Source organism: Eleginops maclovinus, chromosome 10 (genome assembly GCF_036324505.1).
Source record: "Eleginops maclovinus isolate JMC-PN-2008 ecotype Puerto Natales chromosome 10, JC_Emac_rtc_rv5, whole genome shotgun sequence".
NCBI lineage: Eukaryota > Metazoa > Chordata > Actinopteri > Perciformes > Eleginopidae > Eleginops > Eleginops maclovinus.
This window is the reverse complement of record NC_086358.1, coordinates 20807369-20822557: the sequence shown is the minus strand read 5'-3', so window position 1 is coordinate 20822557 and position 15189 is coordinate 20807369.

The following is a 15189-nucleotide window of genomic DNA, read 5'->3' as shown; positions in this document are numbered from 1 at the left end:
TAATGCCGTGCTCCGCGTGAGTCTGGCAAAGTCTCCATTCACCATGGCGTCAGACGCCGGCCGGCGAGACACCGGCAGGAGAAGCCCGCAAAACACCCCAAAAACAGCACCAAAAGACCCAAAAGTTAAGCAAAGTAAACTATCACCGATGAACTATATGAAACTAACACCCATAAACAAAAATAAGCGGAAATATAACTCAACAAGTGTCGTTCTTTTCTTCAACTTGCACTCCGAAAATCTCCCAGCATGCACCGGAAGAAGAAGAAGAAAAAGAAGAAGAAGAAGAAGAAGAAGAAGAAGAAGAACCAGAACCAAATAAATATAAAACCACACACGGATCATAAACGCAACACAAACACTCCAAAAAATGTTCGCAAACATTCAGCATCTTGTCATTATCCTGAGCTCTTCTGCACCTGTGAAGGGCACATCTACAAGTGCTAGCACTTTTGTTGCCATCCACTCAAGCGCGCAACTCCTGTGCCAGCTGAAGCATGAAGTCCCTTCTTTGGGTGTTCTGGCTCATGCAGCTCTGGAACAGCACCCAGGCATAATGGCAGCGAGACCCAGCGCATTGTAGAAGACAGCAATGGGCCATCTACGGGTGCCACCCGAGAGAAACAGAATTTAGTAATGTACACCAAATATCAATCAGTCCCATTCTCAGCATTTCCTTTTTTATAAGCTTAGCACCTTGTGTTATAGGGCTGGTCCTCTGTGAGGATTGATCAAGGGTTGGGTCCAAAACCAGATTGAAATCTCCACCCAAGTAGACAGTGTGAGGATCAGATAGATTAAAGGATAATTTCTCAAAAAATCACAACACGTTTTCTACTCCCCCGTGCTTCCGGTCTGACCTTCTCTCATTGGTTGGAGGCGACGGGGATGGTCCTCTGCGTGTTCTGCTTTGTCATCTTCTTCTGTCGCCCTCTAGTGACGTAGCCAAAATAACATCCTTTCATGTCTTGCCACACAATTCTTCTGATGTTTGTTTGGAATATTACATAATTAAACACATAATGACAGTTGATATTGTAGCGTCGATGAGTGGGAGTTGGAGGCGGTGTGTTTAGAATGGAACTCCACGCGCCATTCTCCACAACACGATATCCTATTAGCTACATACTACTGTGAAGCTACACACAATAATAAACAGAAACTACAACTATGTTGTTGGTACAATGAAGGGTCATTGGTCCCTTCCAGGAGTAGTTTCAGTAAGGGATGGTGGTGGGGGGGGGGGGGGGGGGGATCGCCACAGATACATTCAGAGTGTTCAGATAAACAGTGCAGTACACATTCGCCCCAAAGAAAGTGTTTGTTTGTGTGTGTTTGTGTGTGTGGAAGGTACTAACATTGAAACTGATCAACAGCCATTTATCAAATAACAAAGGACTCCAAATAAGTTTCCCCCTCGACATATTTGGAAGATGAATAGTTTGCAGCCAGCCAGCTTAGAGGGCCTGAATGACACACACACACACACACACACACACACACACACACACACACACACACACACACACACACACACACACACACACACACACACACACACACACACACACACACCACACACACACACACACCACACACACACACACACACACACACACACACACACACACACACACGCCAGTGTGTCTGGTCATGCAGCGCTTGTGCGGTCCTGCAGGATGCTGTAATCAGTGTTAGGGCTGTGGAGCGTGTCAAAACACTGAGGAATGAAATCTCAATCCCAGGATGCGACCTGATGGGTGCAGAGAGGGAGAGACATAGAGTAGGGGTTGAGAAACAGGGGATGGGAGAGAGACAGAGAAGTGGGTGAGGGTCAGCGCGGACGGCAGCAAATCTTTCTCGCTGCACTCCTCAGATGTTGTCAGGCAGCAAATCAAACATTTATTTATTTCTCCCTGGAAAAATTCTACTCTATCATCAAGTAAAAGAATAATGAAACACGGTGTTAATGTCCAACAATCTGCCAATAGAACAAGTGAAATGTGATTGGTGAGACTTCTTGAAATAACATTGGATATTTAGACAAATGAGATCTGGTAATTAGCTGGGAAAACTTAATCTGAACTAAATTTGACCAGAATCAGGAGATGTGTGACAAAATAAGCCAGAAATGCTCAAACGTTTCTGTTTTCTGATTTTCTAAAGTAAAGTAAGATTTATTTCTTGAAACAACACGACCCATCACTAATACAAATGTACAAATATCACAGCATCTTAAAAACGTTGTGACGAGTAAAAAAAACAACAGGATACTTAAGATGCATTGTCTTAAAACAAGACCCGATATCTCACGGCATTGCTACTTCTTAAAGGTCCCCTATTATGCAAAATGCACCTTTTGCTGTCTTTTATACATAAATATGTGTCCCCGGTGTGTAAGGAGACTCACAAAGTGTCAGAAAATACAACCCTCTCTATTTTCCTCCTTACCCACATCTCTAAAAACAGGGCTGAGCACACAACCCTGAGGGGCTCCGGTGTTGAGGGTCAAGGTGGAGGATGTGATGTTCCCCATCCGCACTGCCTGGGATCAGCCTGTCAGGAAGCCCAGGATCCAGTCACAGAGGGCACTGTTGAGCCCAAGGTCCCTGAGCTTAATGATGAGCTTGGAGGGCACAATGGTGTTGAATGCTGAACTGTAGTCAATGAACAGCATTCTCACATAAGTGTTCCTCTGGTCCAGGTGGGAGAGGGCAGTGTGGAGGGTGAGGGAGATGGCATCATCCGTGGACCTGTTTGCCCTGTAGGCAAACTGCAGGGGGTCCAGTGAGTCAGGGAGGGAGGAGGTGATAAAAGTTTTGACTAACCGCTCAAAGCACTTCATGATGATGGAGGTGAGTGCAACTGGGCGGTAGTCATTGAGGCAGAAGGGTTTTGTGTTTTTGGGGACAGGGACAATGATGGACTCTTTAAAACATGTGGGGACTACAGACTGGAGCAGTGACCTATTGAAAATGTCTGTAGGTCACTGTTCCAGTAAAAAGAAAATGTGTAATGCACGTGAAATGTTGGTATAAAAAGAAATATTGTACCTGGGTTTTACCTTGCTGTTGAATTGATAATTCCCACTCTTGTAAATGGTGTGTGAGTGTATGGGGCTGCAGGCACCTCACCTGCCTGCTCACCTATTACGGCACACCCAATAGTTTTTAAGGGGGTGCGTCTTCAGGAGACGGGTCGGTTGTGAGCTTCTCTGGAGTAGGAAGTGTGTGTGTGTGGGTGTGCGGGTATCCAAACTGGATGTTGCATCGCCCACCTGTCGCACATCGCCGGGGAGAGGACGTGCGTGCTGAGAACAAAGGACTATTCTCCACAACACGGGGTGAGATTGGCCGAAGATCGTTTTTCTTTCCTTTTTTTTGTGGATTACAAATATCGACATTTCAGTTTGCTGCCAATGCAGTTTTTTCAATGGACTATGGGGGCCTGGAGTGGGCTTTAAAGACAATTTTTGTTCAGCTTTTTTGAGCTTTGTGTGTTTTTTGGGCTTGGCAGAAAAACTAATAATAATAATATGAATGAAGCATACAAACTGTGTGTTTCTTTGTACCATTCCCTTTCTAATTACATTTCTGAGCGAGTACCCCTTTGAGTTTAAGTTAACACTTTGTTACAGATGGTGGCAGATATGGGGACAGAAATGGGATTTAAAAATATGATATTATTTAAAGGGAAACCTGTTTATGAATATTTTTGAAACTGTCAATTGAAATAGCCTGTGAGATAATTGTTTTGGTGTACTGAGACCATATAAGTATGTGTTGAGTTACATTTGAAAAAACATTGAAAATTATTCTTCCTTTGTAAATAACTCTGATAAAAAAATGGCAGCTGAAGAAATTGTACAAAAGAGTCTGGAAGCAAACCTAGTGAACTTAGAGAATGAGCCTCAATTAGGTGACATAATGCATGAGGCCAGGGGGCAAAGCTAGGAAAATAGAGGCATGCGTAACAAGAAGAAATTCTGTGACTGATATTACTTCTTTGATTGGTTCTCTTTATATTTCTGATGCAGAGCAGGAAGAAAGTATAGGAGAAGGGGATGCTACATCTTACCTTGCTTTTCCCGCTCTTTCATCTCTCTCTACAGATTTGGGAACAGTTATATAGAGAGTTAATTCCCTTGAGGCTGATTTTAGGGATTCAATGAATAGTGCACTAAACCGAGAAGATAGCATCAGAAGCTACGTGGCTAAAAATGTTGAAGCACTGGAACATCGTGTGATGTCAACCTTGAGAAACTTTGAAGAGCAACTGGTGGACTGTTACACTGGCGTGATGGAAAATGGAAGGCAGAAATTCAAAGGCTGAAACGTCTCCCTGATGTCCCATAGGCCCTTTGGCAGCGCTGGCGCTAGTTTGCAGCCAACTTATAGTCGCACCACACCAGATAAAACTTCTCTTATTGGTGCCTCTCACAGCCATGCTCCTTCACGTGGTACTTACACTCAGGTTCGGTCCTCATTGTAGTGATCCCGCTCCTACTTCTTTGATTCCTTCTGCTATGGTTTCTGCTGACCGAGCAGATATTGCCAGGAGGGACCGAAACGCTATTGATGCTGTGCCACCGGCCCGGATAACACTCCCTGACGTTGTTCTGCTGAGACAACCATCACGAGTCACGGACAGTTTAAGCCCCACCACACCGTCCGGAGCAGTACATGTGGTGTATTCAAAGCCTGTCATTCATATGAATTTCCCTTCTTTTGGAGGTTCCAGGGAGGATGGAGAGGTTCTGAACTTTGTGGATCACTGCAAAACATTCCTTGAAGTTAGGCCATTAACAGATGCAGAACTGATAGGCGCTCTATCAGGTGTTCTTAAGGGACCAGCGCATAGTTGGTGGTGTGTAGCAGAAAACACAGTCCACAACTGGCTTGAATTCAAAGACGCTTTTCATGCCGCTTCACATGTCGCATGTCGCACATGTCGCATCATTGAGCCGTCACAATCAGCCCCAGCGTCCCCAGTGGTCTTGGTTCCAAAACCTGACAGGTCCCCAAGATTTTGTGTTGAGTTTCGACCCCTAAATGCTAACACTCTGCAAGATGCATATCCTATGCCACTTATCCATGACTTGTTGGAGTCTTTGCATGGAGCCTCATTTTTCAGCACTCTTGACCTAAAATCGAGCTACTGGCAAGTGGAAATGGCAGAGGAAAGCAAGGCCAAGACAGCAGTAATCACGCCGGTAGGCCTCTACCAGTTCAAGTGCATGCCATTTGGTGCTGAAAAAAACACTGGTGCATCTTTCCAGCGACTGATGGAGAAGGTTCAGGGGGAGCTGAGGGGGAAAATCTGCTTTGTGTGTATTCGACGATGTAATCATCTTTTCACCCTCTCGAGAACAGCACCTCAGTGATCTAAACGCTGTGATGAAGAGACTTCATGAGGCCACTCAATCTGGAAAAATGTAATTTCTTCCAGCGAGAGTTAAAGTTCTTTGGCCATATATTTTCCTGGGAAACGGGTTCAGGTGGATCTAGAGAAAACACCGGCAGTGAAGGAATATCCAACTCTGACCAATATTAAAACCCTGCAGTGGTTTCTGGGACTTGTGGGATGGTACCATAAATTAATTTCTCACTTTGCAGATATGGCAGATCCCTTGCATCGCCTGACAAGGAAAGTGGTGGAGTGGGTATCGAGCGAAGAATGCCAGCAAAGTTTTGAACACCTGAAAAAGGCAATGGTCACTGCTCCCACCCTAACCCAGCCTGACCACTAATTTCCTTTTGAGGTGCACACAGATGCTAGTGACGCTGGTTTGGGTGCGGTCTTAGTCCAAGCTACTGACGGAGGAGAACAGATGATAACATATGCTTCACGGGGGTTACGTGGAGCGGAGTGTAATTACTCCACATCATAAAAGGAATGTCTGTTCTATGGGCTGTTGAAAAATGGACTTGGGCCTTCAACTGTCCGAAGACTTCTTCTCGGCTGACTAGGTGGATCTTGCGACTCCAGCAATTTCAATTTAGGGTGTGATATAGAAAAGGCCTGCACAACATAGTGCCTGATGCTCTGTCCAGAGTGGTTACACATCCATCCGCACTGCGTATGTGGCCTCGAACACCTCTCATTGTAATTCTGACTTGCCAACTACCCTGTCAGACATACGAGAGGCCCAGGAAAGGGACCCTGAAACCAGTGACCTGGCAAAACACTCTGCTACCAATAGCAAGTCAGATAGGATAGGGTACACTGTGTTACAGGGTATACTGTACTGGCGGTTGCCTGTGAGAGTAGGGGGGACAAATATCAGCTAGTGGTCCCCAAAAGTCTGGTAATGTCTTTTCTAGATTACTTTCACAACCATCCCCTGAGTGGACACTTGGGCAGACTTAAGACTCTTCCTAAGATCCTTGAGGTGGCCTGGTGGCAGTCTGACGTGTGGGCCCAACTGAAGGGTTGCTACACGCCTAAAAGGGGATAATCAAAGACCAGCGGGGTTCATGCAGCCTACCCCTGTGGAGGAGCCCTGGGAGAAGCTGGGGATCGATCTGATGGGTCCTTTTCCCCGCAGTAAAAAAGGTAATTGCTACTTCCTGGTAGTGGTGGATTATTTCACAAATTGGGTTGAGCTGTTTCCCCTAAAAGACAGCAAGACTCACAAGATCGTGGCCGTCTTGAACTGGTCATGAAATGGCTAACCTCAGTAAATCCTGGGGAGTAACACAAAAGTTCACCACCAGCTATCATCCTCAAGCCAATCTCACGGAACGTTCCAACCAGACCATCAAGAAGTTGATTGCTTCTTATGTGGGAACACAACACAAAAACTGGGGTCAGTGGATCAGGGAGTTTCGCTTTGCCATTAATGCTGCCTATCAGGAAACAACGGGTCAAACACCTGCAGGGCTGGGACACCTGGTCTGGGTCCGTAAGCACCCACTCTCTAAAGCATTCGAAAGTTTCTCATCGAAGCTTGCGCCTAAGTGGTCAGGTCCAGCTGCAGTGGTGAGAAAATTAGGCCATATCAATTACCAGATAGAGTGGAACGACCAAAGCAAAAAAAATGACACTGTCAATGTGGTCAACCTAAAGCCCTACTTTGGGGTTAAGCCCCTCATACCTCTGGTGGGGGGGGGGGGGGGGGGGGTATCTGTGACGCTGTCACAGTGAGCAAAGTGTCATTGTGTGAAACAGAGCAGCAAGGAGAAAATGTGTAATGCACGTGAAATGTTGGTATAAAAAGAAATATTGTACCTGGGTTTTACCTTGCTGTTGAATTGATAATTCCCACTCTTGTAAATGGTGTGTGAGTGCATGGGGCTGCAGGCACCTCACCTGCCTGCTCACCTATTAGCGCGCACCCAATAGTTTTTAAGGGGGTGCGTTTTCTGTAGACGGGTCGGTTGTGAGCTTCTCTGGAGTAGGAAGTGTGTGTGTGGGTGTGCGGGTATCCAAACTGTTTAATGATCATTCCTCGCTGTACGTGTGTATGTGGAAAACGCGACTAAACAAAACTGGATGTTGCATCACCCACCTGTCGCAGGTCGCCTTGGAGAGGACACGCGTGCTGAGAACAAAGGACTATTCTCCACAACACGGGGTGAGATTGGCCGAAGATCGTTTGTCTTTCCTTTTTTTGTGGATTACAAATATCGACATTTCAGTTTGCTGCCAATGCAGTTTTTTCAATGGACTATGGGGGCCTGGAGTGGGCTTTAAAGACAATTTTTGTTAAGCTTTTTTGAGCTTTGTGTGTTTTTTGGGCTTGGCAGAAAGACTAATAATAATATGAATGAAGCATACAAACTGTGTGTGTTTCTTTGTATCATTCCCATTCTAATTACATTTCTGAGCGAGTACCCCTTTGAGTTTAAGTTAACACTGCTATTTTTAATAGCTGATTGTTACACTACAATGGGGGATCTGTTTGGTATTTTGAGCAAAACAATTCACAGACATGTTTTGAATAGATATGGCCCTGCAATATATTGTTCAAATATAGTATAATAGGAGACCTTTGAGTTGACTTAACTAGAAATGACACGGATACTGAGTTCTTTAGGTGCTCCAGATGTAAAAGGGAGGATGAAAGTGCATGGCTAGGGGATAACAATAAATATCTGTTCTTTACTGTGTCTCTGTGTTCCCCTGACTCGGGTCAATAACATCCTTTAGTATCAGTGACACGGGTCCATTATGGAGCTCGGCCTCAGTGTGTGCATTACTGCCGTCTTGTGTTTCACCCGCCACCACACGCTCCTGTGGGACAGTGGGCAGCAGCTTCCTGTGGCCACAGTCTGCTCTGTGTGATGGGGGGGTTAGCATGATATGCCACTCTGCTGATATGGACCACTTACTGCGGCCTGTGAAGTGGGTATCAGTCGCTCTCTGATCTCTGCCTCTATCATGATGCACTTTGATCGATCAGGTATTTATGGTGGAATGTTTTCAAGAGAAACATTTTGCTTACATTTCTTGTGGGAATGTTTTCAGTCAATTTGTGAAAATGTTATCCTGATTTTTAGCCATGTAACTGCAGTACAACTGGCACTGACAGCATCACTGCAGGTTAAAAGGTTTAAACTGCTAAATTCCAACACATATTTTCTCCGTTCATGCCGAATATAATTTTGATTAGGAATTACTGCCTTTGAACTATCAATCAAGTTGTTTTGGTTGTGGTGTTCACAGAATTTTAAAAACACAGAAAGCTGTGGACTAGTATTGTTTATACTACTTCCTGTCATCTGCTTAGAGGACACTTTTCACACATACACAGTGGATCGATTTATACAAGTGTGTTTGGGAGTTTAACACAGGCTAAGCACAAACACTGGATGTACTGTGCACACTCTTTAAACTACTAATTCATAAGTATTTTTTTTTAAAGATTCAGTGAGCAGCTGAGAGCATCTGAGGCTGCTGAGGACTTGAAGGTATTCGGTCATAATCCAGTGGGAAGAGAAAAGGAACTTTTATCTGATAAAGATAAGAGTTCCTTTTAACAATTGTTCTGCAAATCATGAGTAATGAGGACATTGATGCAAACAATTCAAACTAATCCTTTGAATTGGAATTCACAGCAGCAGATGCCTGCAACTTTGTGACCTGTTTTTATTTTTAGATCCTAAAAGAATGATAGTAAACCAAGGATTTCACTTTTTTATATTTATTTTTTTCTTAAACCCAGACTAAAGACAGAAATCATTAACTCATGAAGGGTTTCCCTCGATGGATTTCGGACTGTTCCGGCCGACTGGGATTGCACTGAGAGCTTCATCATGCCTTCACCATGAGCCTGAGTCTTTACCTTGAGTCTGAGTTTTCACCGTGAGCCTGAGTCTTCACCGTGAGCCTGAGTCTTCATCATGAGCCTGAGTTTTCATCAGGAGTCTTCAGATGGGCTCTGTGCTTTTGAGGACGTCCTGTCTCGTTCCTGAGACGCTGTGTCCCTATGGCTACAAGGACTTTTATTACATGCTTTTACTTCAATGTCTTCTGTTTGTATTAACTTTCCTTTCTGTATTGTCACACAATTTAATTTCCCATTAGGATTGATTTGGAATTCTGATTTGGATTATTCTGATTCAGAAAACAGAGAAGGGTCGTACTACAGATCTCACATACAGAGACTACAGTTCTGAATATTAGAGATGCTGCACAACAGAAACCTTGCCAAGTATATTTGTCTAATTTCTAGTCAGCATATGTCTTTACACAGCAGTAACCATTCAGTGAGATGTAGGGTCTTGTTTTTAGACAATGCATCTTATCTTTTTAGGTCAAAAACTCTTGAAAACATCTTACATGAAGGGATTTTTGCAAAAGGCTTTTCCCCAGCTAGAGTAGACGTGATATTACTTGTGACTGATTCACAGTAAGGGGGCGGGGTGAGTGGCTGAGGATTTCACCAAAGGATGGTCTGATGGTACCTCGGTTATCGCTGCTCGCTCCTCGCCCGCGGCCCTCCGGCACAAATAAAGGCCATGGAGCGCACCTTAAGATGGCGCACAAAAAGCAACTTCCGGTGAGACTGAGGATCGAGGAAATGACAAATAAGAGACTTGGCATGTACCCCATGTAGTTGGATGAACCAGAAGGCCTCTCTGTAACCTGAGCTGTGTGTTCCAGATCTACATTTCTTTGTGTGAGCTACAGAACCTTCTGCTAACAAACCAGCTTCCTGCCATCACTGCATGCCTTTTGTTTGCATTATTTATGAAACACCTTGAAAAGTCCTCACCTGAGTCAGTCTCTGCTTTGGGTCCATTAAATATCAGAGTGTTACACTCATCACTCTCAAAGACACTATTAAGCTTTATGAGTTAACATTACATTAAACTGTCATGGGTGGGTGGTTTTGACGTTGACATTTAGACGATTAGAAATGAGTATCTTCCTTGAACTCAACTAAAGTGGTACAGTTTTAGCATGTCATTGAGTGGTTTTGACATTGGCTGACATGAGACTATAATGGTGTCATCAATAATTTCCAGGCCTCAGGTAAAGAGGTGGTCTTTGGACTGCAATTAAGATGTCATCATATGTTTTATAAAGTTTGAGGTCATGAAATACACTATTGAGATGATTTATGGAGTTTGGAGAGGAAGCTGCTAGCTGTAACTAGCTACCCTTAGCTTGTAAGCTTAGTTAGCCATACAACTAGTGCCTATTAGCTGAATAAAGCTTGGGATGCTAGGAGACAAACTTCACCAATAGCACCAGATGTGCCTTCTGTTCCCTTCTAGTCCTTAAGAACAGTCAGAATGTAGGGGCCGGGTGAACAGCCTCAAAGATACACACCTCTGCAAAAAAAGTAACAAGAAAATGAAAATTAAGAAATATTGGAATAGACTTCAATCCTAGAACCGACTCCACAAAATCAACTCAATACGTTTTCTGACAGCAATACAAGATTCCAAAGAGGAGCTGTCCTGTCAGTGGTTGGCAGCATTGACTGGCTGATATCCAGCCTTACTAGGGAATACCATTTTTGTATCCAGCTATAATCTATTCTGTTGCATGCATTTGCAGAGGCCCCTCGTGGGCGCAGGTCTTCCATTTTGCACAGCATGCCAAATGGCCCATGACATGAATGCATCATCACATTACCTGCCTCTGAGGTCTTCCAAAGCTTCCATCCAAAATCTGTGTAGAGAGCCCTGTTATGTAACTGACCTGAAAGCATTGTCTCAAGGCGACATTCCTCCCACCACCTCCATCTCCTCAGCCTCCTACTCTTTAAGGCAGACACAGGCCTGGTCAGGGCAGGGCCATCGCATCCACCTACAACTTCCTGTTGTGTGAGCTCATGAAAAGCTACTGGGCCCTGCAGGTCTGAGAGAAGCAGCTAGCTGACTGCTGTCAGGCCAGGACAGAGTGGGTGGTCTCCCAGAGAATAGGAGGCAGAAAAAGGGAGAATAGCAGGGGGGAGATGAAAAGGAGCTTATGTGAATTCACAATATATTCGGATGGTGGTATTTACCTTTACAAAGGGCTGAGTGAGTAAATACACTGACATTTAGTGAAGTTTGAGACTGCGTGGAGGCTTTAAACCACCAAATACATTCTGGGTGTTAATTAAAGGGAATCGATTATATTCTATTTAAAGAGTCCTCTCCTGCTGATGTTCAGGTGTATATCAGTATGTAGCGTCTCTACTTTAAAGAGTCCTCTCCTGCTGATGTTCAGGTGTATATCAGTATGTAGTGTCTCTACTTTAAAGAGTCCTCTCCTGCTGATGTTCAGGTGTATATCAGTATGTAGCGTCTCTACTTTAAAGAGTCCTCTCCTGCTGATGTTCAGGTGTATATCAGTATGTAGTGTCTCTACTTTGAAGAGTCCTCTCCTGCTGATGTTCAGGTGTATATCAGTATGTAGTGTCTCTACTTTAAAGAGTCCTCTCCTGTTGATGTTCAGGTGTATATCAGTATGTAGTGTCTCTACTTTAAAGAGTCCTCTCCTGCTGATGTTCAGGTGTATATCAGTATGTCTCTACTTTAAAGAGTCCTCTCCTGCTGATGTTCAGGTGTATCAGTATGTAGTGTCTCTACTTTAAAGAGTCCTCTCCTGCTGATGTTCAGGTGTATATCAGTATGTAGTGTCTCTACTTTAAAGAGTCCTCTCTTGCTGATGTTCAGGTGTATATCAGTATGTAGCGTCTCTACTTTAAAGAGTCCTCTCCTGCTGATGTTCAGGTGTATATCAGTATGTAGTGTCTCTACTTTAAAGAGTCCTCTCCTGCTGATGTTCAGGTGTATATCAGTATGTAGCATCTCTACTTTAAAGAGTCCTCTCCTGCTGATGTTCAGGTGTATATCAGTATGTAGTGTCTCTACTTTAAAGAGTCCTCTCCTGCTGATGCTCAGGTGTATATCAGTATGTACTGTCTATACTTTAAAGAGTCCTCTCTTGCTGATGTTCAGGTGTATATCAGTATGTATTGTCTCTACTTTAAAGAGTCCTCTCCTGCTGATGTTCAGGTGTATATCAGTTAGTGTCTCTACTTTAAAGAGTCCTCTCCTGCTGATGTTCAGGTGTATATCAGTATGTAGTGTCTATACTTTAAAGAGTCCTCTCCTGCTGATGTTCAGGTGTATATCAGTATGTAGTGTCTCTACTTTAAAGAGTCCTCTCCTGCTGATGTTCAGGTGTATATCAGTATGTAGTGTCTCTACTTTAGAGGGGGAACTCCCTCTGGAGGGAACACAGGTATTTTAGCAGACCATTTACATGCACACAAACCTATAGACCACACCAAAGGAGAGAGTAAAAGGGCCCCTTTAAAAATCACAAGGCAAAATATTTTCCTAAGATAGAAGTTTGATCAGCCTGATAACCCCAAATAGATATATTGATCTTGTCATTTTAACTCAAATAAACTAAGTGTAAATTATTAACAGCTGCAATAAAGCATTTTGTCATTCAGTTCTTACATGTAGTGCAAATATGATCTCATTTCGAAAGAAATAGAAAACAATTGTTAAATCCATTGCTGTTTTGCAAATATAAGCAGTTGAATGCATCAGGCAGCTTTAAGAAACATCAGCCAATGGTCACAAAGCTCTCAGTGTTCCCTGCCAGTGCATCACGAAGAGATGTTGAGAGACTGTATACCATGTATATGATGTTTTCATCCATTGAAACAGACCACTGCAACATTATTAGTTTCTCTGGTTTTACTATTTATATGTACGTGTTTGAATGTTTTGGATGTGTTCTTTATTTTATTCTATAAACTACTGACTCTTCTGTGTTGGAATTCAGCAGACACTGGAATGGCTGCCATACATGTAGAGATTGAAACATTTTGAGAGGTCTCTTCATTTGTTTCCAAAGCTGTATATCTTAATCATTTGAAAACCAAAATAATAATAATAACAAACCTGGCTGGTCCTGTCCCCCTCCCCTTTATTCTAAACTTCACACACAGCCGCTTGCTCTAGTAAAATATAAAACGGCTCAGACCTTTCAAAACATTTCTTTTCGCTGAAAGTCAAATTGAGTTGATGTGAATCACCAGTATGTGCACCCTTTAGCCTTCCCTCCATGCCGTTACTTTCAGATTGATCTCTGACATTTCTTCTGTGGGAGAGAGATGCTTCATATCACTGTGTATGGCTGGCTTCCTTACAGCATCCACACAGGGCTGTAAGGGAGAGAGCAGGGAGGGAAATCAGATCAACTGAGGTGTGTACGATTAACTGACCAGTGTCAATCCACAGCATGGAGACGGTCCTTTTTTTCTTTTCGGGGGGGCCGTACTACAGATCTCACATGCAGAGACTACAGTTTTGAATATAAGAGACGCTGCACAACAGAAATCTTGCCAAGTATATTTGTCTAATTTCTAGTCAGAATACGTCTTTACACAGCAGTAACCATTCAGTGAGATGTAGGGTCTTGTTTTTAGACAATGCATCTTATCTTGTTAGGTCAAAAACTCTTGCAAACATCTTACATGAAAAGACGTTTTGTTTACATTTCACAGGGTTTTTAAGCTGCAGTGGTATTTGCAGAAGATAGATCATCTTGTGTTATAAAATAAATCTTACCCTTTTTTAGAACATCACTTACATCAGAAAATTGAAACTTTTGAGCATTTTTGGCTTATTTTGTAACAACATTTCCTGATCCTGGTAACATATAGTTCAGAAGTTTTCCAGGCTAATTATAAGATCTCATTTATCTAAATATCCCATCTTATTTCGAGAAATCTCACCATGCACATTTTCACTTGTTCTTTTGGCAGATTGTTATTGTACTCATTTCGCAGTTAGGTGCAGCCTGTTGCAGCTCCCTGTGTTTTATTGATTTGTGTCTTCTTCACTACTTTTATTCTCTTATCTTAGTTTCCGGTTTATTTCTATTTTGAATCTGTTATTTATTTCTATACTAATTCTACTTTCTAATTTCAAAATATGTGCAATTCGTTGTTTAGTTTTATGCTGCTGCAACAAAAACAAAAAAAATTCCCAGTTTGGGAATAATAAAGTACTTCTTATGTCATCTTATTACAAGACAAAATACCTTGTGCTCATTATTGTTTTACTTGATATGAAATTGCATTTTTTCCAGTGTAATCCATTACAAATTATAATGGGTGTATATTATATGTCATACTATTCTCAAATGATCTAATATCTGCATGTTTTCTCGTCTGCATGATACAAAAGCTAGAGATAGGAGATCCAAGATGGCGGGGCTGCTGACTCTTTGTGCAGATGATTGTTGATCATTCAGTTTTTCTGCGGGACCTCTTAAGCAAAGACAGGCTCATAAACACCTGGGAAACAGCTCCATTGGATTCACATCTGACCCCCCCTACCATCTGTGGAAATGATGGACCTTCTGGAAACCTTAACAAGGGAAACTTTGGCCATGAGCTCCCATAATACACAGTTTATTAAATGCCCGAGCAGAGAGGAGGATATTTAACATCACTGTTACAGTACCAACACCAGCGGTGTCTAGTATACATCTATTCAAGTACTACTTCAGTACCATTTTGAGGTATTTGTACTGTTTTCAGTATTTGCTACCTTGTACTTTTACTCCACTATATTTATTTAATCCCTTTATTTACTTTGCAGCTAAGGATTAATGATAAACATTACGATCAACACTTAAATAAGATGTGAGTTACACCTGAAGTAAATTCACACCTTAACATTTATTTTAAAATATAATCTTTATTTTTTAAAAACGTTTTAT